This window comes from Grus americana, chromosome 1, assembly GCF_028858705.1.
Source record: "Grus americana isolate bGruAme1 chromosome 1, bGruAme1.mat, whole genome shotgun sequence".
NCBI classification, from domain to species: Eukaryota; Metazoa; Chordata; class Aves; order Gruiformes; family Gruidae; genus Grus; species Grus americana.
The window spans coordinates 49,316,116-49,342,176 of record NC_072852.1 but is presented as its reverse complement, the minus strand read 5'-3'; the positions used below and the strand labels follow the sequence as shown (position 1 = coordinate 49,342,176).

General features: G+C 40.6%; 1 long non-coding RNA gene across 1 annotated transcript in view; it reads left to right on the top strand.

Annotated features, from left to right (window-relative positions):
* The window catches only part of LOC129213825 (uncharacterized), a 65,431-nt gene extending 40,169 nt beyond the window's left edge, over positions 1-25,262 (top strand). Inside the window, exon 3 of the long non-coding RNA XR_008579546.1 lies at positions 25,110-25,262. This is a non-coding gene — a long non-coding RNA (uncharacterized LOC129213825). The remainder of the gene's footprint in view (positions 1-25,109) is intronic.
* The last annotated feature ends 799 nt before the right edge of the window (positions 25,263-26,061 follow it).

The following is a 26,061-nucleotide window of genomic DNA, read 5'->3' as shown; positions in this document are numbered from 1 at the left end:
CAGCCAGCAAGGTTTCTTATGACAGCAAGTGCATACACAAATAGTAGAAGTCAGAAACTGCTGGGCTTCCTAGAAGGAAATTTTAAATAGCCTCACAAGATCCGAGGTAAATCATTCGGACTGACCAGCAAACAGATAAAGCCCAGACATTTGCAAGTGCAAAAATTTTGAACCTTACAAAGATAAAATGACTACATAAAATGGTACTCTTTGAAGAGGCCGTGGCTACCATGCTAGAGAAGACTCTCTTTTTTTTGGTGTTTTGCTCTGAGCGTGCCACTGAATTTCAGTTACTGAAGGTAACATTATTTAGGTATAATACCAGCTATGACTGTAGGTAAACTCCTTAACATACTGGGTAAATTTGGATCAAATTTTGAAATAGTTATAATGAACTGAAAAAAAAGCATTTTATGAATACATTATGAAGTACTTAGTTTTGACTGAGTTTTTGCATAACAAATTAAATGGATAAGTAACATCACTGGGTTTGCTTTCTGAAGCAAGCAAGCAGGTATCGAAAGGGACAGTAGATAATGACACAAACCTATCGTTTTGTCTGTTGTTTCAGTTCACATCCCAAATCCTTACTAGACACAGCTGTGTACTAGTGAAAATTTCAGCAAAGGACAGCCAAAGTCTGGTTCTGGACAATTGGTGTGATTGCTTGGTAGCCTTGATCCCTGATAGGCAACTGATACAGAGCAGTCTTCCATCATCTTATTTTAATGCAGAGTTTAGGCCAAATTCTGATATGCTTGTAAGACTTAAGTCATCAAATACCTACGAGGTCAATGGGACTGCTGCAGGAATAAGAGACACTTCATTAAGGTAATCAAGTGTGCAAGACTCTGGCCCTTTACTACCATGCTGGTTCCCTTCTTTGCTTTCATGTTTTTATTGTGTATTCTGGGGGACAAGGATTCTCATCCTATGTGTTCATGCATAGTATTTTGCAGTGAAACTGCTGCACTAAAAATAATACTGTCAATAACAAGAAGGATAATAAATGATGTGATATCAGGAATGGCTGTAGGAATACCCCTAGTATGAAAATTTTTGTGATAGAGACCTTTTTTGCTAGCAACTAAGAACAGAGAGTATTGTTTTGCGTCTTATGTGCCTTTTGGGTTTCTAGGAACACAAACCAAAATTATTTCAGATAGTTTCACACCTGAGGAGAAAGGAATGACATCCCAGAAAGCTGGATCACACCAGGTTCTCCTGAGACGCTTGCCCATTAAGGGAAAGCACACAGTTGCAATTTCAATGGATGCAGTTCTTATTTATTCTGGGTACAGTTGATAGGGTGACTCACTGTTCTGCTAATGAAAGCCTGGTGTTTTGCCTTTAAAAAAATACATTCTGAATTCATTCAAGCAAAACAGATTTTACTTACTGCCTTTGTTCTGCTATTTTAAGGGTAGGATTAGAGGACAATGCTAATAGGCAGAATTAAAGAGACATGTTTGTCCCTGCATGAGCATGAAATGAAAGCGCACAATTAAAAGCCCAGTGAACTAGAAAGGAAGGTGTACAGTGAGTAACAGCAGGTGTACAGGTCTGCGTGTCTCGAACAAGGCGTAACGTGATCGCAATCTCAGCCTTCCCGTGGACCGTGAATAAGAACACGAAACAAAGGAAGAAAACGGGGCCACATCCTCCCTTAGTGTAAAATGTCATAGCTCTGCTGAAGTAAACGGGACTCTGCTTAATCACCTTAGGTAAGGATTTCATCTTCTCAGCTCTCTCCCCAGCTGGACCCTTGCCAGGCTGCCACACAGGTGCCACTCCACACCACCTGCCTCATCTTCAGCTTTCCCTCACTTAGGTAGACAGCACCATTGCTCCTTCCTGTAACCTGGATCCGGGCGATATGCCTTCATGGGAGGAAAGCTCCGCTGCTTTGCACTCCCACAAGCAGCGACGCCTGCCCTGGGACTCAGGCATACCTTTCCCTGAGCCACTAATCAGTGGGGACCTGGTCTGTGGCCTTGCTTCTCAAGGTCATGCGCGTACGTACAGACACACAAACATATAAGTGATACGTTAGGGTTTTTTTTCATTAGCATGGAAAACATGCAGAACTAGGAAGAAAAAAAAAAGTGCTAAATCCCAGATGCATTTTTCCTTCTGTTTTCTGTTTGCAGAATTTTGTTTGGGTTTTGGGTCTCTATGTCCAAGTTCCTTATCTTTCCACCAAGTCATGAAGCTGCTGCCTGCTGGCCTGTTTGTCCATTTCTGACAGCCAAATTGAGCACAATCCTCCAACTGCTGTACAAGTATGCTCCTCTCTCCCCAGCCAGCTGCCTACTGAGTAACTCTGTGACGTTTCTTGATCTGTACCACCTTTGTGCTCTTAAATAATGCAATTACCTAGGATTTTCTGCTTTCACATTCAGCAGTAAAGAAAGCGCTATTTTTTTTCCAGCTTTAGCTAACCATGCGTTTTCACCTGAAAAGATGGCCTTTTAGGTTTGACTACAGATTGCAGTTCTTTGTCTGTCAGAGATGTTACTCAGCTTTTGTCAGTAAATGTGTCTATAGAAATGATATTGTATAATACTGGTGCTTCAATATTAATGGTTTAATAATTTCTATCTTTTTCATGAGCTTTATCTAGTTGCCACCCCACAATCACAGGTTAATTGTCTTGTTAAGTCCTGAGAATATTTTTATTGTTTAATAAGTTGAAAGATATTTTTTAAAGGTAGGTACAGATTATATTTTGGTGAAAGTTATAAATCAAAGGACAACCTGGAATCAAACCTGGAATCTGAATATACTGACTGCTTTGGAGAACTTACTTCCTAAGTACTTTACATCTCAGGCTGCAGCAAAATGAAAGAGAAGATTCTTACTACAATCTATTTGAAGGGAGGGAATTAATGGACTTCTTATTTCTAATTTCATTATAATAAAATGGAGAATATTACATAACTGCCAAAGCCAAATCTTTTAAATAGAAATCCTGGTCAACTAAAGAAATTGGCATGATTTCCAGTGCTTTGAATGGTGCTAATATATCATTTCACTGGTTCAGTGGGGTGAGTGAGTGATGCAAAACAGGCCCTTTTTCGTATACACTGTTTTTCTGGGTCAAGTGGCAAAATATAAAAGATAAGGACAGGTGACTTCAACACATGATAGAAAGCTTGGATGTCCATTATCATCTGAGGTAGGGAAGGCAGAGGAAGTTTAAATGATAATCTGAAATGCAGACTTAAGCCCAGTGCAACTGGAATAGTACTTAAGAGTAATGATCTACCATGCTTCAATGACATTTTGCCAGTTTTAAAGAAAAATTAGGGCTGCACTGCAATAAAATAGGATTTTGATATTAACTCCAGAATGGTAAAGTTTTAATTTTCTTAGGTGTCCTTTTCTGTTCTACATTAGCTGAAGGAAGGGAAGGGAAGAAAGTTTTGTCTTGTTCTAAGTGTCCAATGCACTCTGCTGTCGGAGTGCACTGTAACATGCCTGGAGCAATCTTTTCGCTTTTACATGAGTGCTGCTCTTACATGCAAACGTACGATAGCATTCTTCAGGTTCTGAGGGATGGTGCTCTCATTTGTTTCGGTACAAACTCAAAAATAAAATGTACAGAAGAAAATCTGCTGTTAGCTGGTTAGTCCCCCTGGGCATATTTGCTTCTTGTATCCACAGTTAGTTCACTTGAGATGGAGAAGCAGAGACCAGACTTGCTGTTGTTCCACATAAAAGCTCCCGCACAGTTTGGCAGCTGCGCTTTGCAAAGTCATTTCCTGTGAGTCAGTAAAAGCTCTCAAATAGAAGGAATAGTTTTGCTAAATTGGATAAGTAATACCTGCTTTTATGATTTCCAGTTTTAGGGGAGTCATTTTTCTCTATCCAAATTTCCATGGTATTCTAACAAAAGACATTGGATGCTGTTTGCTCCTGTTCTCCCTAGATTTCCACAGCTTTTCTCATTCAACAGAGTTTTTCAGGAAAGTTTTGTATGCCTTCCTCCCTGCACACACCGTTCCGATGCCAGGTGAGCAAACTTCAGGTTCAGCTCCAATGCCTTTGTTCACCCTGTCTCCTAGCGTGCAAGCGTAACGCAGAGAAGCAGGTGCTGGCAAACAGCACGACAAATCCAACTGATTAGAAGAAACAATGTTGATGGGTTCTCAGTTAAATTGCACTAAAATATTTATTATTAATTGTGTATTCTTTCAATGTACCAGTTTATGACCCTGGAGTTTATGACCTATTTATGACACAGGAAGTACCAGCAAGTAATGTCTGTTCCAGCTGCCCAACAGCACCAGCTAATGTGCTCAGATCCATTTTCAGGGGTGAGGAAGCAGGTTGTTTGCTCTATTCATCCTGTGCCAGGGTTACCAGGATGTTGAACGAGGTTGTATTTACACAAGGAGTTCTTTGCTGATACGAGAATACTGGTGTACTCTACTGGCAATTGCAGGCTACAATAGCAGAACTGTGGAGAGCCACCCCTCGCAAGTGAGACAACGGTGGGAGTAAAACTGCTCATTTTTCTGGCATAACCCTTTTTGAATTAGAGCATTCTGATAGTGCTGTTATGTTGGGGCAGAGGTGTAAGGAGCTGAAAGCTGTAAAATACTCCTTCCATATTTCTGTGTGCAGAGTACATATTTCTGGGTAAATGCATGTGTGAGGAAAAGAGGTGGAAGAGTGGGAATCATGAGACAGAGTGATAAAAGTTGTCCTCTAAGAGTTCTTAGAGGTCTGAGATTCACTTCATGTAGAGAACTGCCAATTTATCATTTGTATTGAGATGGAATTGCATCATACCATGGAATAATCTAGGAGGGAAGAATCAGGAAGGAGAAGTGAAACATTGATACCCCAAACATTAGCATAAGCACAAGAACAAGTGGGTACAAGTTGGACATGAACAAATTTAGTGTGAAAAACAGAAAAAAATTCCTAACCATTAGAGGACTAACATCCTGTAATGGCTTCTCAGCAGAGAAATGGTAGGGGCAAGACATGTTAACTATTGAGGGACTGACAGTAGGAGACTGGTCACTAATGCACTTGATGACCCAGGAGGACCCTTCCAGCCTTATGTTCCAAAAAAACCACTTTAGGAGTTAGAAGAGAAGATAGTAAAAATTCAGAAAGGCCACAGTACTGTTTCCCGTATGTCAAATGGAGAGGAGTCTCAGCTCAAAAAACCATCTGGGTGAACAACATTACTCCCAGTGTTACACCTGGCTACAGCTGTTTGAGGCCCTGATGATGTGTAAGACTGACACAAGAATTTAGCTTGAAATGAAGTGGATAAAGTTATTTTTTAAGGGGAAGCCTGTGGCAGTTTGCAGAGGGCTGCAGAGGGAGCAGTATCCAACTGTTCATCTATGTCCACATCAAGCTCCTTTGTAGGGTACATCCACTGATGGACTTCTCTGGAACAAGAAATGAAAGCAACTGTAGATACATAAATATAGAGGTTCTTCCTTGTCCCCACTGCTGAGCTGTATGGTTCTTGTATCCCAAGCAACATTTCTTACTGAGCTGGATGTAAACTCCAGTTACTAATGAAGAGGGAGACATGTTCACGGGAGTAAGGACATGACCCAGATGTCATCAGGTAACCTGGGAGAAAAATGCTCTTCTCTGCTGTCACTGCTAGTTCTCAGAGCCGGTTTCCTCTAATTCCCAATTGCTGCCTTCCCGGTACTGCTAGGTATTGTGGAAACTGCGGGTGAACAGTTTGAGCCTATCCTACAAAATTGTTGTTCTTTGTTTTATAGTCATAGATCCTTTTGAAACACCGCTGCCTTTTATAGCGAAAATTACACCCATGCTACCAGTGGTGTGAATCACGTTACATGCCAATTCAAATTCCGTAATAGTACCTTATGTAGTGGAACTGCCACCATCTGGTGGTTGCATCACTGCCGAGAGGCATACTGGCGGGGGTGGTATTAGGGATTGAGCTGCCTCTGCTCAGTGAGGAAATCCTGGTTTAGATTTAGAGATTAAGGCTCCCGGGAAATCATTTCTCCTGGACAGCGTTCCACATTACAGACATGCCAGATAGACCCAGCAACGCAGAGTAGGAGACACCAGAATGAATGTCATTTTTTTACGATGTGATACTATTACTGAGAAGCTCGTGATGTTCAAACACTTCTAACACAACCTTTGTTTTCAGTTGCTTTTTTTGGGGGGGATTGGTAGGGCAGTCACAAGGTACTTCTTTAAGAAACACATACAGAGGCCATCTGCACACTTCTTGAACATGCAGCCTCTCTCTCCTCCTGTTTAAATGCTTCCTACGGGCTTGTGAAAGGGAAGGTCTGACCCCAGCAGAAGATTATTCTCTCCCTACGAGATACTCTCTAGACGATCTTATTTTCCCTCATATTATTTTTTCTTGCTGTCAATGTCACTTTTTTCCAGAGAGGCTTTTGTTAGGGTGTAGTTGTATATACATCCTTCTGAGGTAGCTCAATGAGTTTTGTTATGATTGTCACCATGTTCTAGGCTGAGTAAAATTATTCTTGAGCTAAAAAAAAAAAAGAAAAATGAATTATTCTGTTCCTGCATATCAGGAGGGCAGCAGAGGAACAGAGATGATCTCAGTAAAGACACTTTGGATTTAACCTCAGACAGAAAAGAACACAATGAGCCTTTATTCTTAGCTGAAGAAAGAAATGAGTGATAAACTTTGAGCAAGTCAGAGGCTTTCATGCCTTTTGACTGAAGAATTTTTAGTCTACCTCATTTTTGGAAACCAGATTTGTGATTAGGTTGCTGACATGTTTTGTGCTGTAGTTAAGACTTGAATTTCATAGCAAAATGGATACATGCTCTAGAGCAAAGCCCTGCTCTGTGTGGCACAGCAGAGCTACAGAGTGGGATATTCTGCATAACCTGTGGAAAATTTGAAACGAAGCTTTGATGCCATACAGCAATATGTTATGAGGAGCAGCTTGTCTAAGTGACCTGCAGAAGGTCAAGCTTTTTTTTTTTTTCCTTGCAACCACTTTTTATTATTCTCAATTAAATTTATACCTCTTGAATACAGGGGCTGCTTCTCCTCACAGATTTGTATGGTGCCTAGTTCAAGAGACCTCAGTCTCTAATGTGATCCCTTGGCAGTATTACCAAAATGTAAAACAGGTGTTCTTATCATGCACACATTGCTTCGACAGCTACAGCAGCCGGTTCTTGCCTCTCCTCTTTCCTGAGTACTTCTCAGATGCAGATAGGGGAATGCGAGTAGGAAATACATGCACGTGCATTAAATTCCATGAAGCAAAACAGCTAAGACACACGGATGGTGGGCTCTCGTGCTTCAGGGGAGCACTGGAGACACCACGGGGAACACACAGGACACCCTGCCCCATCGTATTACACATCCAGTCAACAAAGCTGGCCATCCAGGTGTAAATAAGCATTGAAAATTGTGCGAATAAAAAGAGAGCAATTCATACTTAATTCACTACTGAAGTACTCCTGCTTTTACTCAGCCTATGTGAAACACAGTTGTTAATGCATGTCAGATTTTTTTCAACTGGCCACTCTCAGCTGCTTCCTGCACCTCAGATCTCTCTGTTCCCAAGTCAGCTGTGTATGTTATAGTCGGTGAGAAAGGCTGGAGCTATGTGACTGAAATACGGCAAACAGCTTTGCAATTGATTTTTCCTCTCCATTGTTAGGAAACATCAGATTGCTTAAAAGATCACACTGGGAGTTGTAACCTTCTTCCCCACCAGCTCTTTGTGAGTCGTTGATTAAATGCCCTAGCCTCTGCTTTTGCAATGGCTTAAAACAAGGAATGACATGAAAATACTTTGTCAACGGATAACCTTCTCATTCCAAGCATTTTTAACCTTGCACTGGTATTGATTTCAGCTGCAACAGGTTCTCGGAGTCCCTGAGCTTCCTGTTGGTGATATTCATTGCCCACTGATGCCAATGGCAGCCCGTACCCTGCCTTGCAGTGTCTGGTTCCTCCCAACAAAGCCAGCGTGCAGTGACACCCGCTAGCAAACAAATGGAGAAAAAAAAAGATCCAGAAAGCAGGTATCTTAACTTGTTATGTGCAAGGCCATCTGTCAGCTACCTGGCAGCTAAATGTTTACTGGCTAGCAGGTGCACCTTGTTGAAGACTTAATTGTCTATCACTATTATTAGTTACTAGTTATTGAGTGCCAGCAATCTGTTCCTTGCCATACAGTAGGAGACACAGCTTTCTTGTCTTCAAACAGCTCTCATGAAACTATAATGAGAGAAGATAAGTAAAAAACAATCATAAACTACTTGGTTTGGCTTAACTCTTACAGAAATAGGTTTCCTCCTCTGCTTTCCCAGTAGGTTTTTGTCTTTCAGTAGATTCCCTTAAAAATGCACCAAAACCAGGAAAAAATGGATTTATGCAGGTGTTGATGATGTGCCAACCTGTTTAATTTGTTCCTAAGCAGTGACTGAGATTACTGTATTGTCTAAATATGCATAAGGAGGGACTTCAAGCCACAGGGATTTCAAGCTCTCTTGTTACCTAATCCTCCTCTCAGACAGCTACATCATCCAATTAACGTGGGTTCTGTCAAGACTTTCAGACTCCTCTGAGAGCAAAATATTGCTCCAGGGCCATGGGGACATACTTTAGAGCAAGACAATCTATGTCCTATAAACACAGGAGGTAAACTCTCCTGCTTCCTCCCCACACCTGAACCTTCTGGGAAAAAAACAACCACAATAAGAATTTCTGAAGTAATTGTTAAATGCATGACAGGCTTGATATTGCATTACTTCTAAGTGTCAGATTAGTCGTAATAGAAGTATGTTATTAAATAATTCAATAATCACATGAATTTCAGATTCTGTTTGACTGAAGACTATATGAAAGAGAATATATACTGTAAACAGATAGAAAAACACTTTTATACAGACTTAGTCACTTCTCTTGCAAAGTAAGTTTGGTGCCTAGACTACCAAACAGCAGCAGTAAGCAAACCGTAAATTCAAAAAACTATGTGTGCTGGGACCTTCGCTCACCTGCTTGCTGAATCCCTGGGGCCCATATGTTTATATCAATTAACTTAATGCCTGAATGAGGTGATATAAATAGGTAAGCTAAGCTGCATGTGGCCCAAAGTCCTTAGGAAAAATGAGACTTATGCCTTCATACAGTCTTGAAAATGACAATCCAGTTTGAATATTCTGAGGAGTAATGGAATAGTTGGCCTGAAATGGGTCATTAAACCAAAACTGCTGTCAGGTGTCTCCAACAGCTATAGTTTCATTCTTTAATTTTCCACCACGCTGAAGCTGAGCACCTCACTGAAACTAAGTACAGTGTGTCACATGGAGTACTCCCTGCTTTGCTCAGGCAGTGCCTGATTACCCACTCAAGTGTGTACCTGCCATGGACAAGAGGGCAAGGGTCTATCAGAAGAGGCTACTGTGGATCAATAGTATGAATGTGTAGTCGTGGTACATGGCATCAAGTCCATAAAAACAGTGCGGAGTGGAAATGAGAAGAAGTATATTCTGTTCTGTGTTAAAAAGTAATTTTGAATAACCAACATTCACATTAAACAGGTCAATTAGTTTTACTAGCAATTCATCTTCAGGGATGTTTATGTGTACATGTCCATGCTATTTTCTCCTCAGAAGTTTAAAAATTTCTGATACGTGCCTGTCATCACAAGAATTGCTTTGCATAAAAAACAGATGGTAGAAATAAAAAAATATTATAGTAGTTATTCTCATAGACTTCTTTGCTCTGATTTCTCTAAGTGCACTACCCATTAATTTACTTTGGTTGCATAAGTTTTACTTAAGTGGTATATGTGTGTCACATCTTGGATTTTCATTAGAACATGCTCTTACTGAACAGCATGGTTCCTAATTTCTCATATTCCACTCACATACAAAGCACACATTATCAAAGAGAATTGAATGATATATTTATGTTCATGATGTATGTGGGTCACATTTCTCCAAGTCGTCCCAAGGCCAAAAGAGATGGCAACTGGCCTGAACCTCAGTGTCAGAGATTCACTTCATATATAAATTTAATAAATACAGTTGTTATGCATGATTCCTACACCATCTTCTCAGACTGTTGATGGAAGTCTGGCAGAAGAGAGCTCAGGTGGTGGACAGCCTAGGGTCCTATTTGTAGGTTACAATGAGAACTAGAATAAAAAAATTGTCCTTGGGGTTGGACAATGTCCTTCTTCCAGGTATTCAATGTGAACAATGGGGGACAAGACCTCTACATCCTTTCCCCATGACTGTACATGGCCCTGGACCAGATTTCATACTCAGCATAGGAATTTGCTGTGCAGATTGTCAGTGCAAAATGGGGGATTACTGAAGTTTGGCAGTTGTTGTTTTCATGGACTGTAGGACTTAGGAGCAACGGACTTTTCTGTCCCAAACAGTTAGTCAACTTGGTATCAATTAATCATAGAATCATAGAATGGTTTGGGTTGGAAGGGACCTTAAAGATTATCTAGTTCCAACCCCCCTACTGTGGGCAGGGACACCCTCCACTAGACCACATTGCCCAAAGCCTCATCCAACCTGGCCTTGAACACTTCCAGGGAGGGGCCCTCCACAACCTCTCTGGGCAACCTGTTGCAGTGCCTCACCACCCTCACAGTGAAGAATTTCTTTCTAACATCTAATCTAAATCGACCCTCCTTCAGCTTAAACCCATTACCCCTTGTCCTGTCACTACACTCCCTCATAAGCAGTCCCTCACCATCTTTCCTGTAGTCCACCTTCAGGTACTGGAAGGCCACAATTAGATCTCCCCGGGAGCCTTCTCTTCTCCAGGCTGAACAATCCCAACTCTCTCAGCCTGTCCTCATAGGAGAGGTGCTCCAGCCCTCTGATCAGCTTCGTGGCCCTCCTCTGGACTCGCTCCAACAGCTCCATGTCTCTCTTGTGCTGGGGCCCCCAGAGCTGGATGCAGTACTCCAGGTGGCGTCTCACAAGAGCGGAGTAGAGGGGCAGAATCCCCTCCCTCGACCTGCTGGTCACGCTTCTTTTGATGCAGCCCAGGATATGGTTGGCTTTCTGGGCTGCAAGCACACACTGCTGGCTCATGTTGAGCTTCTCATTGATCAATACCCCCAAGTCCTTCTCCTCAGGGCTGCTTTCAATCCATTCCTCACCCAGCCTGTAGCCGTGCTTGGGATTGTGCCGACCCATGTGCAGGACCTTGCCCTTGGCCTTTTTGAACTTCATGTGATTCGCATGGGCCCACCTCTCAAGCCTGTCAAGGTCCCTCTGGATGGCATCCCTTCCCTCCAGCGTGTTGACCACACCACACAGCTTGGTGTCATCAGCAAACTTGCTGAGGGTGCACTCGATCCCACTGTCCATGTCACCGACAAAGATGTTGAACACTGCCGGTCCCAGTACCGACCCCTGAGGGACACCTTCTCCACTTGGACACTGAGCCCTTGTCCACAACCCTTTGAGTGCGACCATCCAGCCAATTCCTTATCCACCAAGTGGTCCATCCATCGAATCCACGTCTCTCCAATTTAGAGACAAGGATGTCGTGCGGGACAGTGTCAAATGCCTTGCACAAGTCCAGGCAGATGATGTTGGTTGCCCTTCCCATATCCACTGACGCTGTAACCCCACCATAGAATGCCACCAAATTTGTCAGGCACAATTTGCCCCTAGTGAAGCCGTGCTGGCTGTCACCAATCACCTCCTTATTTTCCATGTGCCTGAGCATAGTCTCCAGGAGGGTCTGCTCCATAATCTTGCCAGGCACGGAGGTGAGACTGACCGGCCTGTAGTTCCCTGGGTCTTCCTTTTTACCCTTCTTAAAAATGGGGATTATGTTCCCCCTCTTCCAGTTGGTGGGAACTTCGCCAGACTGCCAGGACTTCTCAAATATGATGGAGAGTGGTCTGGCCACTTCATCCACCAGTTCCCTCAAGACCCGCAGATGCGACTCATCAGGTCCCATGGACTTGTGCACCTTCAGGTTCCTTAGATATTCTCAAACCTGATCTTCTCCTGCAGTGGGCGGTTCTGCATTCTCCCAGTCCCTGCCTTCTGTGACCTGGGCAGTGTGGCTCAAGCATTTGCCAGTGAAGACTGAGGAAAAGAAGTCATTGAGTACCTCAGCCTTCTCCATATCCCAGGTAACCAGTTCACCCATTTCATTCCGGAGGGGACCCACATTTTCCCTCGTCCTCCTTTTCTCACTGACATACCTATAGAAGCTTTTCTTGTTGTCCTTGACATCCCTGGCCAGACTAATTTCTATCAGGGCTTTGGCTGAATTTGAAGAATAGGTTTTAATTTGAAAAATAATTCTTAAAGATAGATTCACAAAACAGCTGGGAAAGAGAAGGCTTCAAGGGGCCCCAACAGCAGCCATCCAAAATGCACGAGGAGGTTGCTGAAGAGACGTAGCCAGGCTCTTCTCAGTGCTTCATGGCTGTGAATGAAAAGGCTCTTAGCATTAGGCCGATAAGGTTACAACCCAAGCCATCCAGCAGCCAGCTTTAGAGGCCACCTGAGTGGACAAAATCCTTTAGATGGAGGCATGTAATATTTTTTTATTGGTTCTCTGCATCCAGGGACTGAGTAAAATTGTTCAACTGGGCAGATGATGGTTGACCCAAGTAAGTGTCCACCTTTTAAGTGTCCTAAGTGTCTGACCATGACATGTGTTTCATTCACATCCTCTCTGAGTCAATTTAAGCAATCCAGGCAAAGCAGAACACCTACAGTGAGAAATATTTAGAATTAACAGCCATCAAATGTAGCCAAGTGATTATAGCTGTTCCTGGAGATGTTATGAGGGAGCTGAATTCCCCTCTGGCAGAAGGAAATGAATTTGGATTTACTGCTTTCTGGCAAGCTACTCAGCAGTTCAACCACTAAAAAGGAATCCCACCAGCTCTCTGTAGCTGCTCTAAAACTTATTCCATCTCTCTCAGTACCCCAGCCCTAGGTGTCTTGCTGATTTCTGGACACTTTGAAGAAGTAAAATTGCCTTTTAGTTGTTGCCATGCAGGCCTAGTCTTCAGTGTGTTGCTTCTCCTCTGTGTTGCCCCTTGTACCTCCAGCGGGAAGTGCATGCTTACAAGAAGAGTGGTTTTCACATACACCTGTGAATAAATCTGGGAGCATGGAGTTGCTGTTCTATTGCCTGAGAGAGATAACAACCTGGGCTTGTTTTGTCATGTTTTTCCTTCATCCCAAGACCTAGCATTACTTCTCACTGCTTCACACCCATCCACAGACGACTATAAAACTGTCATTCTGAACAAATGACTAAATCTGTCAATGAATCGACGCTAATATACCCGGCCAGCACATGACTGCTGCATCAGTTATGCATTTTTGGCATGCTTACGGCTATACCATAGTTACTGCTGTCGCAGGAGAAGAGTCAGAGATCACACAGACAGATCTGATCTAGTAGTTAGTTTACTGAGTTTTAATCAGTAAATTTAGGTATGTAAAATATTTAATAAGTACACATAGATTGGTGGTCAATACTCTACTACACTTAAAGTTAGTATGGGATACAAAGAGTATTGCTTAAGCTTACTATATGTATCTTGAATGTTACATGCATGCAAAAAAATGTCACTCACCAACACATTGATATCTGGTGTCAGGTAAGGGATCTTGCAGCCCCTGAGGGGTAACCTTGAGAGGCGTCTCTGCTCAAGGGGAGATCACCGCCATGCAGCCAGCTGCTATGGAGGGAGAGCTCAACGGGCCCTGAGGGCTACAGGTATTTATAGCATAAAGTGGTTCATTTGTAGTGAGATTTTCTCCAGTGTTAATGCAGTTTCAGCCACTTATCAGCCTGGTCTCCAGACAAACTGTTTTGGTTTTGGGTTGGTTTTTTTTGTTTGGTGCTGTGTTCTCACTGATAGCCTCACACAATAGAGTTAACTGAGGTTAGGCCTACTTGCTGACCATCCGCCTGGACCAAAGTTCACTTGGTTCACATAGGAGTGAATCCATCACAACTGCTTAGGCAGTATGTATTGTGAGGTCACCCAAACCACTGCCTCGTCAACTGTAAAAGATTCCCTGAGGCTCAGCAAAGGATCCACCTGCTGGCAACTCTTATTCTTGCTTTTCCCAGATGGTTCACACTTCCTGAGTCTCAGTCATTTCAGAGATCTCGCAAATACCAGCAAGGCATACAAACTGGTCTGCTTCAGAGTTGAGATGATAAAAAAGATTAAATTATGAAAATTATCAAAGTTGTTTCCACTTAACAGAATTGAAACCAAACCCGCATGCTTTTTGAAATTTCTCGCTGAACTTCTATAATTCTGAACATAGATTTTTTTCATTCATAATAAAAGATTAAGCAGTCTTATTGAAAACATTATTTACACTGTTATAAGAAAACAAATATTATTCCACTGAAGAGTTATTTTCATTATATACTTTCATTATTGTGTTTATTTATTATCATCTGAAGATGGTTTTAATTCCCAATTTCAGTTTTCAAAATAATTGACACCAAACCATGAGTGTCAGATAAGCCCCTTTAGACTGATCCTGCTGTGGATAGTTTGAATCTGTGAATTTGCCTAGTCATTTAGTCTTCAAATCTGAAACTGAAAAAACCTGCAACACAATGATTTAAAACAAACAAACAAACAAAACCCAAACAAAAAAAATTTAGCATTCTTTGCAAATATGAATAGACATTTCATTAGGTAATTAATTGAAAAAATGACTTGTCTAAGTGAAATGCAAGTATCATTATAAAACTGAGCAAAAATGCCTGGATAAGGAATGCTACTACTTTATTTTGTTATATTTGCCCACTTTTCAGTTTTATTCATAGTCTTATCCAGACTGTCCCTGTCACTTTGGACATCAAGCTCACTGGAAACCTTATCACTGCATGAATGCAATGCTTAGAATAAGAATAATTAACTTGCCTTACGTACTAGTGCTACTACAAACACAGTGCTGTATAGTTTTTACTGCTTTGCCCAGACTAATTTGCTAAGGAGCGAGGTTGCCAGTTTAATGGTGGATAAATGATCCTGTTTATTATTATTTCTTTTGTATTATCTCCACTGCAAAAAAAGATAAAGATTATTGGGATTACATCACAGGGCAACCAATCTGTACTTCTGCTCCTGTAAGGTTCTTTCTGGAAGTACTCAGAGACGGCTTGTACATGCAAGTTCCTCAAAATACCTTACAATTTTGTGGCCACACTCACTGCTGTTCATAATGCATGGATTTAGGGCTCTCAGGCCCTGGTGTGACATCCAGCTGCTATAATTTGATAGGCAGCTGTCAGGGCACAGAGTTTCTGAGCAAGCACAGCAAGCCCAGCCTATCAAGTGTGTTGTGCATGCACGTGGAGCACAGACTGCACGTATGTGCTTGTTGTGCTCATGGTCTGGGAAAACTAGTGCTTCCAATAGCGTAACTGCAGTCTTTGCTGGTGCTATATTTGTGCAAATAAGAATTTGGGGAATATCATTTGGGTTTCTACCTAGGGAAACTTCTGTGCTTCTCCATTTGCACTGCACTATGAATGTCTTCTGTAGAACATATATTTCTCGTTAGCTTTCTATTTCCCCATGGTTTTCCTTGGGGAAGGGAAGGTGAAAGAGGGATGGGTTATTTCTTTTGACTACTCAGAGACAGGAGGAATGGCACAGATCATTAATTCCTTTCCCATGGCTGAGATCATTCTATTCAGAGTTCTTTTACCAGGAAATACCTGTTTGTCTTAAGACTCCGATAGATACTCCAGTGAGTTAAAGTCAAATGATGGGTCAAGCACGATCTCCATCTCTCTGATGGAGGTTGTTTTCCTTGAAGAGGGGAAGACTTAACTTCTTCATAAGCAGCTCCTGAACTGCTGGAATGTTTCACAAAATGGTAAAGCAATGCCAATTCCTGCTGACTGTATGAAACCAGGCTCCAAACTACCATAGCTTAGGAGTTGTTAAGAGGCAATCACTTTCAGAGGGATACTGCGGAGAAGACTCAATAACAATGCATGCTGCATTTTTCATTTATTGCCATATATAAATCAGAGCCCATACATACTGAAGTTTATCTATGGAAATCTACAATCCTATTACTTCTCTCCCTTTCCTTCTGGGTCTATTTTTTGTTTATGTTATACATCCTTCAGTTTTCTTTTCCTGTTACCTTTAAGATTACTTCCCCTCTCCTCCCCCCCTCCCCCCCTTTTTCACTTAATTTTCTATCCTAAGTGTAACTTTGCCTGATTGATAACCTGAGGGAGATACTACAATCAGGAGAACCAGGTGATTAGGTGATGTTGGGGCTTGATCGTTATCAGCTTTTCTTTGACTTTTCTCAGGAATGCTATTGCTGTGCTGGAAGATGTTGATGGCTGCCATAAAGTTTGTCTTTGATCTGCAGAAAATTCCAGGCCTCATTAATCCCTTGGTTATGGTGGGCACCCTCCATTCAGTCTAAACAAGAAGCAGCAGCTAAGCTCCTGTACGAAGTAAAATTGCTGAAAACAGTAGAAGCCACCACCCCGGCAGTTATCCTACAAAGAAGAGCTGAAGCATGAACTAATTTGTGGAGAACAAAGAACTTTCCTGGGAAATTATTTTATATTCACTGGCTGAGACATAACTGATAGGAGCTATGTGTTTAAAAGTAATCAGAAAGCTGGGAAAAAACAAATAGGCAATGTGGGTGGCCCAGGGAGAAAGCCAAGAGAAAAAGCTTCTGTTGGCCAGAGTACCTACCGAAAAAGGAGAGTTGGACTTCTGAGCAAGGAAATAACCTTCTGCTGTTTGTTCCTAACACGTTCAGGGAAGCAGGACTGTGTGTACATTCTTTGCAAATACACAGGATTTCATCAGAGAAAAATAATCTGGCCCAAATCAACAGTTTCTCCTACAGAAAGAAACGTGTCAAGATTCTAACTAGTGGTTAAATGTTTGGAGAGGACAACAGTTGGTTGAAAATGGGAGGTATTTTATGAAGTTTGCTTGTTTGCTGAGAATGTAGACATTCTCAACCTTGAGAAGTCCAGTTTATGTACGTGACCGGCTCAGTGCGGCTCAGGAAATCGAGGCATCATGCAGCTCGAATTGTCTTTCCTTCTTCCCTATAACCAACTGCAGCATAAGTCTGGCAGCCGAGTGATCCTCATGATTGTGCAGGTAAATGACCAAATTCTAGTAGGTTTGGTGAATTTCTCCTTGGCTCTTATAATGCTTACAAAGATAGTTCCCACTTTTATTGCCATATATGGTTAAGTAATATTAGAAGGCCATAAATCTGCACTGAGTTGAGCCTAAGGCCAGATAGAGGTGTTTCAGGCTGCTGAGCTGGTTTGGGGACTGTCAGAGCCCTTTTGAATGCATATAATTGTTTTAAAGAAGCTTTTTGTGTCAATGGGAGGTGGGTCACCGATGTTGTTTTATTATTAGGCCATAGTTTAATGAAAGAGCTTTAAAAAGTTTATTTCTACAACTTTCTACAAAAGTTTCTACAAACACAAGGCTTTTTCCCAAATCGTGTGATAATTTTGTGAGCTAGAGGATTTTTCAAGTTTAGAATTGTAATGGAACTTTCCTGGAATTTCCTTCAAAGGCAATCAAAATTTGTAACTCAATTTTACTTATATATTTTACAAATGGCTTTGGGACTGATTTTTTTTCTATGGATATCTTTATTGTCTGTAGATTTATTAGATTTATTTTTTCATTTATCAGTTTGGCCTTAGATCTATTAGTTTATGAAATAATATTTGAAGCACTTGTTAGCTAATATCATCAGTGCTTCCTTTCCTTTGGGGATACCTACATGTATTTAACCTCCTAGGGTCCCCTCCAAAAAAAAAAAAAAAAAAAAATCAGTATAAGATTCCACTGTTGCCCCATGGAGCCTAAATTCATACTGGACTTTGACCCATTTCCATCAGAAGGAGAAGTTGCTGATATAGGCCAGATATCTTGAAATGCATCTGGATCCAGCAACACAGTCAGACCTTTTTGGATTTAAAATAAATATCTTGAAACATATTTGTATTTATCAGTTAATTATGAGGCACCCTTTGGAAAATTTTGCTGCTATAAGATCAGAATGGGAATTATGTCTTTTGGTTGCAGTATATGAAACACACATTCAGAAAAAAACCTCGTTAGTTCTCAATTGTTACAGCTATTTGATTTTGATTTTGAAGTAGTGTATCTGATCTCTTTTGAATTCTGACTCAAAAGAAAGCACATTAAAAACCAGAATCACAAGGGCTGTCTTTAATTTTTCCACTTTTTATAGACTTGGCAGGGGACTTAAGGTCTGAAAGGAAAAGGTATCTGTACTACATCTCTCCCTCCCCACCGTGTGCCCATAAGCATGTATGCTGCATAATTTGGGGAGTTTGCTCCACTGCAGCCTTCTCAATATCTATTCTGCGGAGGAAAAAACTACCTGTTTGGCACTATCTTAGCCTTTCAGAAGTGCAAACTTTGCTTTGGAAATTCTTAACAGACTGCGTTTTATTTTGGCTAATTTTATTGCTACAGATTGCTTGTAAAACGGAAAACAGAAAAAAGGACGTAGCCCAGTGCCTTAAGCAAAAATAGCCCAGCTATCTAAGCTGACCTGCTGTTGGAAAATCTCCTAAGTAACTCCGATCCCTCCCTTCATCATTCTCTCATCCCCAAAGTAATAAAAGTGGAGTTAGAACAGCAAACACCTGGCATGTTGGTCACGCAGCATGACTTTATATTGTAATCATCTCGTCAAGGAGCTGAAAATAGCATTGTGCTGCAGTGTTCGAGCGGTACTGCTTCAGGAAGGAAGACAATAACCAGCATTTGGCAGCAGCCTACACGCTAACTGTGAGTGATACAGAAGTATTCCACAAATTGTTTCCCTCATCTCATCTTGAAAACATTCACCCTGCATCCCCTGGCAATGTATCACTGAGGCCCACACACTTCTTGTCTCCGAGTAAAAGGTGGTGGGCATTTACTGTGCTGCGCACAACCATAAAGCAGTTTTCTGTATAGCAACGCTCACTCCAGCTTCCAACAAAATAGTGCAGAAAATGAAATTAATTCTAGCATGTTCAGTGTGCCACATAAACTGCAGGAAAAATGGCACAAAAAGGCTTTGTTTGAATGAATTAAGGTGAATCGTGAGCAGATAAGAATTATGATACATAATTATTAGACTACGCAGCAATCCAGGAATATAAGATTTAAAGTAGAAGTTTGGACAAGAGATCTTGCCCAAAGAGAATTTTTGAAGGAGACCAAGAGAGCAGAGAGTGTCTCATCTAATCTGACACCAAGACAATGCCACACAGGATCGTGGAGATCACAGGGATTAAAAGGAGGTTAGGAAATCGGCACTGTTTTCCAAAAGTGGATGCCATAATGACAGGAAAATTTCTCATGAATTTCTTGGAAAAAAAGTACAAACTTTGGAACTTGTAAATCTGAGCATTTTCATGTTCAGTCACTCATTCATATGCACAGCTAACAAATTAATCAGTGGACTAACAGTGCTTATACATTTTTGGTTTTGGGGAACTGCATCTTTCATTATGAATATTTTTTATCACGCTACTTCAGCACAGCTCTGTGGGTTAACTTCTGCAGAAATACAATGGAAGTTACAGGATCAGCAAAGGGAAGAGGACTAGGGCACAGGAACTTGCCATATTAGCAATACTTATTCAAATTTGATGTTAGGTTGGCAGTTCAAATGAATAGAGCCAGTCAACTTGCATTCACTAGCCTGAAGAAACCGGTGGAGGTAATCCCTGATATAAGTATAATTTGTAAATTGTGGCATGCTAGGAACACTAAAAAATTCTGAGTGCTAATATTGTAACAGTTTTCCAAATATCAGGTAGGACGACCCAGATATCTGTGGAGAATTATGCATGTCCTCATTCCCAGGCAATATGATAAGAAAGCTGCTATTACACTGCTTAAGAAATATATGCGTAATCAGTACAAGACTATGTTATTTTATAGAAAATGGTCAAAAAAAATGTTTTCATTCTCTGAGGAGATTGCTTCCATGCAAATTCCTTTATTTACCAAACTTATAGTCTGCTTGGACCTATTCTGGACACTTGAGTTAGTGCTACATGGTTTTCTGATTAAAAAAATAATGCTATAGGGAGTAATTCAAGCATATTGCATTAAATGGATTAAAAACTGCTTAACTGGCAGGCCCACAAAAACAATCACCAAGGGGAATTGCTCTCCAATGGAGATGCTTCTGCTGGGGCTTTGCAGGAACTGGTGGTAAACCATAGCACCATGCAATGTTTTCTTCTGCTGAAAAAAATGCGGATGAGAAAAGATGGGCCGAATGGTAATTAAGGAAGAGGGCAGAACAGTTGTACAAAACAACCTGGACTGTTTAGTAAAATAGGTCCCTGTTAAACAAAATATCTATTAGTACAGTCAAAGCAAAACTGCCTGTGCAGAAGTAGGAAATGCAAATGAAAAAAAGCTTTTTTCCCCAGACATTTGGATGCCATTCAGAAACAGGCTTCTGTTCCCCACAGAGGATGTTGGGATTATAGAAAATAATCAGTGAATTTTAGCTGTGAGGATGTGGAGGCTAACACTGAAAGTAAAAACAGGGAAACAGCGCAGTAGAAGACAAGAGACTTTTCCTCCTTTGTATCCTATGGGTGATGCTGCACAGGGCAGGGCGTAGGGAAGAGCCTCAGAAATAATTCAAGGGCTGAAAAACATGGAAAGACTGTAAAGATTCAAAGTTTACCTTATCGAGACAAGATGACAGAGTATTTAATTACAGGGTGTAAGTACCACAAGTAGGAAGAACATAGAGGTTACTGGAGGGTTTTTTATTCTAGCAGCAGACAGCATAATGAGAAAGCAGGAATGCAAGCTAAACCCATGTAATGTTAAATTGGAAATAATAGAATTTTTTTTTCAACACTGAAGGTGATCACCTTCTGGAAATGCTTCAAAGGGTAACACCAATTTATCTGTTTTTAATATCTTTAGATTAACATTTGAATTGAGTCCGATGCTGAAACAATCGGAAAAAAGTTAAGATTTGTGCAATGAGCGACATCTTTTCTGGTCACAGAACTTTTGCATTCATTGCAGGTGATGCCTTAGCATCCTGTTTCTACACAAGCATTTATTGTATGTGTATTTTTAATGCGGTTTACTTGTCTGTGTTCCTCTTTTTGAACAGTCTATTAGGTGGTAATCATAAGGGTAGGACCTGATCTGTACTTTTAATTCAACAGGCAAAATTTAGTCTAATCTCCTGTGCTTTCTTTCACTTAGACTGACAAGCCTTTTTTTCACTTTTTTTGTTGTGACAGGGAACTAACAGAAGGTAAAACATGGTGGGCATTTTTGTAAAATGAAATTTTAAGCAATGGGTTTGTTAATGCATTATTTTTCCCAAGGGTCTTCTCAGGTGAAAAATAAAAACCTGATTGCTATTTTGCTGTGAGATATGTTGGTGTATCTCATATGCTGTCATTTTTCTGGTGCTTGGAAAAGAGGCAACGTTAGATAGAGGGACATGGAAAATATGTAAAATTAAGACATTTAGAAAGGGATGAAGGAGAGAGCAACCCATAATGAAGGGGAATGTACTTTGCCATTTTTGAGTTCTATTGTGATGCTCAGCCTCATTATTCTTTCCCAGTGGAAGTCAGGAAGTTTTCAAATAATTATGTTTTAGCACATTGTGTATTCTGGAACAAGAAAAAAGAGAGAGACTGCCCGTAACTCGTCTGCACAGGACTGTTTATGATTTTTTGCGGATTCTAACCTCTTTAATTGCCACTCTAACCAATTCATCACTACTGCTGATTATATTTGCTAAAATAATAAAAATTGAAGAAAATCAGCTCTGGCACAGTACATTCTAGAATATAAAGATATAAACACACTGGAGAGTAGCTACTTGAATCACAGTAGTTAAGCAGTCATGGCTAAAACTCGTCATTTAAGATTGATGATAGTTGTTTGTGCAACTGGAATATGAGCTGAATATACATTTACAGCTGCTTGCATTGACTCCTTCTGGGGGCTGGAACCATAAATGCATTAGTTTTTAAATGCCTGGTACAGCAAAAATGAGTGTTGTGCCTTGTGCCCCTTCCAGGTTTTGGTTTATTGATCCTAGATTGCATAGTGTGTGACTGCAGAACAGGAGACAAATGGGACTTGACGCTTCTTTGTGGGATATTGCTCTACGATTCAGTTAACGGTAGAGGAAACTTCTACCTAATTGATTTTTAGCTTATTGCAAATTCTTCTTGGACTGGTGTCGCAAAAACACACCAGTATGACTCGTGCCATCTTCAGTAATTGTGTGAGAGAGAAAGACTGAAAAGTGAGGAAGAGTGATTTACTATGTCATTCCTGAGAGCGGGTCTCTTCTGCTTGGAGACAGAGCCAACTGGCAGTAAAAAAAGCTCATGTTGCCACTCAGCACTGACAACCTTAGTCTGTCAACAATAATACTTAGCGTTTATATAATGCTGTACTGGCGTTAGCTAATTAATTCTTACAACACCACCGGGAGATGAGTCACCAAACACCTTTAGAAAGACCTTCATTTTAATACCTCTGGCAATGTTATAGGCTGAAACGCACAGATTACTGGTCTTCATCTCAAACAGAAGCTAGAAGGTGACGTTCATATTTTATGGCTTTTTAAAAAATAAACCCAAGAAATAATGTAAAAAAAAAAAATCTCAGAAACTTATTAATGAGAGAGATGTTTATGCTCTTAAATCTTGATTCAAATCCACCTTGTGACCTTGTGTCAGTAGCAAAGAAAAGGGAATTCCACCAGAAAACTGGTTAATTTCAAATGAAATCTCAAGGAATAGTAACTGGTGTAAAATGAAAAGCCAGCAACGCACTTGCAGTAAAACAGTATCTCCTCTAGATTGTAAATACAGAGGGAAAAGCATTGAAAATTAAAAAAAAAATGGTTTTCTCACCTTGACAGCTGGGCCTCCCAGACAGCATTGAAAGATGCCATTAATCTGCCAGAACAGAGCAACACTGCTTGCCAGAGCAAACCCTGCTGCAGCAGTGGGAATGTATTTTTTCCCCACTTAGAAAACACCATTTTTTTGGGGTGGGGACTGGTTTATGTTGGTGAGGACTCATCTGGCGATGTTCTTCATCTGTGGTGGGCACAGCCACGCTACTGTCCTTGGCAGGTTAAAGTTTATCCTTGTACTTTTCCCTTCTGGTAGGTGACGGCTGCTGGCAGGCTTGCTGAGGAGAATTTTCTCCACCGTCATTCCGGTCCTTGCTCCTCCTGGGGCACCCCACAGCTTCAGGGCTGCTGGCCGTGCCTGGGGTCTGATGGGGCGTCAGCAGTGCAGCCTCCAAGCATGTCCTGCAGGTGATGAAGAGAGGTTGCAGAGTGGCTACCCCAGTGCTATTTCTAGTGGAGGCAGGTATAGCATATACAGTAAAAGGCTGGAAATATAATAAATGGATTGTTGAGCTACAAATGAATGGATTCTCCTTTTAGGCTCACCCAGAACATCTCACTTCCTAGCCTGGTGATTACTGCTGACTTTTTCTGCTTAAAAGCAGTCTGCTCTCTCTCCAGTCCAGGTATGAAACACACAAACTGGTAACTTTCCTGGGAGTACTATGGCTACAAACAAAGGAGAAGAAGGGTCTTTCAGAAGGGAATGTGCCATTACATCTGTATCAGCCAAACAGGGTGCTGTTTGTTGTGGTAGCACCATGTACTTGCACGCAGAGGTACGCTTCTGTACACAGAAGTACAGCAAACTTGTGGTACTTCTATTTCTGCTGTAGGCCACTGATTTTTGCAGAGAAGGAATGACTTACTGGGAATGAAACTATTCAGAAAATGCATTGCTCATATTTCTGAATAAATTAATTAATCTTAAAATTAATACATTACATTAGGAGTCACACATTCACAAAATTTTTTGTTGATTTATTTGTTTGCTGCAAGGACTGTTGAATCCAAAATACATCACAAGTACCCATCCCCCCCAAAAAACCCCCCCATCCAAGTATTACAATACATAGTCTATTAAAATACTTAACATACATACTGGGTGTACACTCTGCATATAATGATACCAAACATGTAAAAACTAACCTTGGCAGTTCTTAAAATATTGATGTTATGTATATGTATGTGTACATTGGTTTATATATATGTATACAACATTGGTTTAGAAGTTCTTTTAATATACAGGCTATTGATCATATATTTTGTATAATCATAGGTATGCTCATAATGAAGACATATATGTTGCAATTAATATTATTCTGGATTGTCACAGGTATGTTTTGATTCATGTAGAATAAAAGCACACGTCAGAGTTGTTTGTGAATTTAATGTATGCAAGACAATAATAAAACACAGTATGCAAGTAATTATATATATTTTTTTCATGACAGAATTGTAACTTGCCTGCTAACATACTTAGAGCATTGACACACACACACTTGTATTCTGTGGCAGAGATTTAATGTATGTGCTGTAATTAATGCATGTAATATTTGATTTCTTTTAAGCCTAAAAAGTAACCTGTAAAAATTCAGTAATCATCTTTAGTTGATTTCAGGGTTGATTCATTCTCTCTGTTAGCTTTAAAATACGTTCGGGGTATTCTTTATTGGGGTACCTTTAGTAACTGCTTTTCAGCCAAAACCCTCAGATTTTACTTGCATACATTCATAAGCAGCCATCAATGCTATACTCTCATGACAAACATGTGATTTGATTAACGAGCATGATTTAAGTCTAAAGTTTCCAACAGTTTATAAAAAAGCAGGTGAAAAATTATTCCGGAAAACATTTCCACAGCACATCTACAAACAGGATTCAGATTTTTTGAGATATATCTTACACTAAAGAATGTCCATGGCAAGAGACAGCCAACTAGTTTATTTACATAAACTCTTTTATTCAATAGTGTGGTGTTATTGTGTGTGTTTTGACACACTGGTCTCTATTAATTATATCTATTATTTTAAAAAAAGTCTTGAAGATAACTCTACTGCCTTATTTAATGCAATATTTCCAGTTTTGATTGCAAACAGTAAGTGATTGATACCACATTGCTTTTTTTCCCCAAGGAATGCCAATTTGTCCCCGGTGGAGCCAGCGGTGTCTGCCAACTTCCTGCTCGGCACAGGAGTAGCTGGAGGGCTGAGATGGATGTGTCGGTAATGCAATGTATGGACTGTTTGTTGGGAGAACTCAAATGAAACCAGGAAGTGTGATCAAGATAAAGCTTTTAATGATGTTTGCCTTATTATAGTTATGAAGCCTGTCTGTTGTGTCTTCTCAATCATTTACTCAAATTGCTAAGTCATTTTCGAGTTCTTCCTACAATTAACATGAATGAAGCTGACTGTTGGCTGGCTAGAAATCTTTGCTGTTCAATCTTCATTCATTAAAAGCTGTCAGGAACAGTGGTCAGGTAAAACTGAGGTGCTTAAAATTTATACCATACCTACAAAGTAAAGGATAGGTTAAATGCTTTAGAAGAGATTCATTTATTTCAGTTGTTCCATTTAGTCGGTGCAGAACCTGATGATATATCTTGTGACAACAGAACACAGTTTTGGTGCAACTTGAACAACAAAATGGAGTGCAGAATCATTTTACTGTGCCAACCTGAGTTCCTGACATGAACTGTTCTAAAAATTGTTGTGGTCTCATTGGCTTTAGCACAGCTGTTTCTAGAGAGCGTATGTGGGCATATGCAACTTGAGTTTTTCTCAAAATCCAAAGAAGGTCAAAACTATTTGCTGACAGCTTTCTTTCACCAGGCTTGAGAGAAGAAAACGTGCCATGTGAGGATGTTTGTGCAATAGTGGTATGAATGTTCCATAAAATCATAAAATAACTCTCTCTTTAGCTCTTTGCTCCTTTCCTCTGCGTCTACACTATTATCAGGTTCATGTAGTGCCTAATTCTTTAGCTTCTGTGCAATCATTTCTAATATCTCCTGTGATAAACTGTCAGAATGCTATTTATCTCGTATGTATACATGTACATACAAAGCTTTTACAGCATGAATTA